We start from the raw sequence: 3215 nt of genomic DNA, 5'->3' as shown, positions 1-3215 counted from the left end.
AATGCCAACAGCCACCATAAGCTGGAAGAGGCAAAAGACAGATGCTCTCCCAGAGCCTGCAGAGAGTGTGGCCCTGCTAACGCTTGCTTTGGGTTTCTGGCCTCCAGAACTGAGAATGCATTTCTGTTGTTTTAAGTCACTAAGTTTGTTATGGTAGCAACTGAAAACTAGTGTACTTAGTGAAATTAGAATATTAAGAAATTCATAAGGATGTAGAGTGTTATTAAGGAACCAATGGCTGAGACCTGATTGGCCCAATAGTCAGGATAGTAAACACTTGGTTACCCACTCTGCTTCATTGCCCATCTCCCATTCAGCATCAGTCTCAACCAATGTCCTGCTTCCTTCTACATTGGATCCTATGATTTTGCAGTATCAAACATTCAGTTTCCCTAAATGCCTGCTCCCAAGCTTTCCCTTGTATTTACCTATTTATTCTCCCTTAAAATATGCCTGTTCCCAACTATATACCCCCAAATAGACTTTCCCCATACAGTTGCTGCAGTGACAGGGCCAGTTCGGGAGACAGTTTGGTATGGTATCAATGGAAAGAGAGTGGCCATTACTACCAATCTTAAAGAAATAAAAAGAATTGTAAGGAAATACTATGCAAGAGGTTCTGCACTCAATTCTGATGAGTGTTTTCCCCACACTACCAACCAATTGTATAGGGTGCCATCTGGATATCCTATAATTCAACTCAATCTGACACTGTCTACCCAGAGATAGCATCAGATTACACAGGTGAAGGGCTCAGCCCTACAAAGACTGCCCTTCAAATGCCAATGACAAGCCTAGGTTTTACCCTGTGCTGACTGTCTATACTATAACTCAGAGGTTCCAATGACTCCCTCCTTGGATTTAATGACCTCGCTAGAATGGCTCACAAACTCAGGAAACCTTTATTCACTAGATTATCACTTTATTACAAAGGATATATGATCCAGGGCCAGGTGAAAGATACACAGGGTGAGGTTTCAAAGGAGCGTTTATCCCCATGGAGTTTGGGCATGCATGGTGGGGTTCTGGTTACCCAACCTAGAAGCTTTCCAAACTTTCCTTTTGGTTTTTTATGGAGGCTTCATTACATAAATCATTGGTCTGCTGGTGATAAAAATATAAGCTACGACCTCAGTTAAGTTTATTCAGATGCTTTCATTTAATATTCAAGTGCGGGAAAGTAGCCAGCCACATGGGCGAGTACTGGCTTGAAATAGCTGGTCAGCAAGGCTATTCCTCTAGAGCAGGGGTGGGGTACATTTTGATATTTATATGAAAGGGCCATTTTTTTCTGCCAGGGGCCATTTTGATATAACATTCGTAGGCCATATAAAATTATTAGCCTGCTATATTTGGTCAAACATTTCATTAACTCACCCTAATGCCTTGCGGGGCCAGACCAAATGATTACTTCCCAGGCCTCATAAGGCCCGCGGGCCGGAAGTTCCCCACCCCTGCTCTAGAAGCCCCCGGGGACGGATCTCCTGGAAGCACCTCTACCCATGCCACCCCCACCTCCACCCCCAATATAGATAAATCACATTTTGTTTTTCCATTCACCATTTGATGAATATTTAAATTGTTTTAATTTGGGGCTATTGTGAATAATCCTGCTATGGACTTTCATGAACAAGTCTCAGTGTGGACATAGGTTTTTACTTCTGTTGGGTGGAAACCTGGGAATGGGATTCCTGGGTCATATGGTTGGTGTACATTTAACTTTTTATACACCTGCCAAACTGTTTCCCAAAGTAGCTGCACCATTTTACATTCTCAACAACCGTGTATGAGGGGTCTATATTTTAAACAAATGTTTTATTAACTTTTTTTTTTTAGAGAGTAAGGGAGAGGGATAGAAAGATAGAACATCAATGAGAGACATTGATGGGCTGCCTCCTACATGCTCTCTGGGCATGTGCCCTGACCAGAATTGAACTGGGGATCTATTGGTTCAAGGATCGATTCTCAACCACTAAGCCACACCAGCTGGCCAAGAGTTACACATTTTGTACCTCTTTGCCAACTAGAAGCTCTTATAGCTGGAGTTGCTAAGCTGTGAGAATGTGAGCTTGCTGATACTGTTATCAGAGAATTGCACGGGTGGAATTTCTCCATTGCTAATGGAAGTGGGGTTCTTAAGACATCTTGAGCCCTAACTGGTTTGGTTCAGTGGATAGAGCATCGGCCTGCGGACTGAAGGGTCCCAGGTTCAATTCCGGTCAAGCGCATGTACCTAGGTTGCAGGCACATACCCAGTAGGGAGTGTGCAGGAGGCAGGTGATTGATGTTTCTCTCTCATCGATGTTTCTAATTCTCTAACCCTCTCCCTTCCTCTCTGTAAGAAATCAATAAAATATATTTTTTAAAAAAAGACATCTTGAGAAAAAGAGTTTTCTAAACTCACATGAAAGAATGAGTGATTTTTATTTGTGTACCATTCTATCCCTTGGTTTGCAAAGTTCTATTTCCCCTAAACCAGTCCTGGGAAATGTGCAGTTGGGGTTTCAGTTGAACTAGAAGCAAAGCCAGTGTCCAAAGTTTTTGTTCCATGGTGGAGTGGAATCCGGCACAGCATCCAGCTAATTCCAGTCCATCAGTCCATTGTGTGTGGGATCCACATGGCTGTGGGCCATGTGGGGAAATGCAGGGGAGCATGTCCCTCATCATCCTGCAACAAGAGAGCCAGGAGCCCAGCATAAGAGAGCCAAGAGAGAGAAAGCTTCTTTGTTCAGGAGTTAATGTATCTGAGATTTCACCCCCTTGTAGTGACCATACCCTTTCTGGCCAATACCGGGTTCCCAGGTGTGACTGACAGGTAATCTCTTTCCCACATCACCCCACCTCACTGGGCATGTGTCTACTGTCCAGTCCCTTCTCTCATCAACCTGCAGTGAACAGACCTGGAGAATGTTGCAGCTTTCTGGCACTAATGGCATGCCTATATCATTTGGCCTTTCCTTTACTACTTTCTGGTTAATGAATAACCAAGTTATTACAACAGTATCAATACCAACAGCCATTCATTTGTTGCATCACTTACTTAGTAAATATTACCTGAGTACTCACCATTATGTGGTAGGCTCTGGCCTTGCAAGAAGTCCCTGACAGCTCTGTAAGATGAGAGACAGCACCCAGGTGATATTGTTTCAGCACAATGATCCTTGTTCCCCCTGCGCCTTACCATTGCAGGAGGTGGGGCGGTGCCTGGTGAGGGT

The sequence above is a fragment of the Myotis davidii genome, unplaced genomic scaffold (assembly GCF_000327345.1).
Source record: "Myotis davidii unplaced genomic scaffold, ASM32734v1 scaffold925, whole genome shotgun sequence".
Classification (NCBI taxonomy): domain Eukaryota; kingdom Metazoa; phylum Chordata; class Mammalia; order Chiroptera; family Vespertilionidae; genus Myotis; species Myotis davidii.
The sequence above is the reverse complement of the archived record's forward strand: the minus strand, read 5'-3'. Positions refer to the sequence as shown.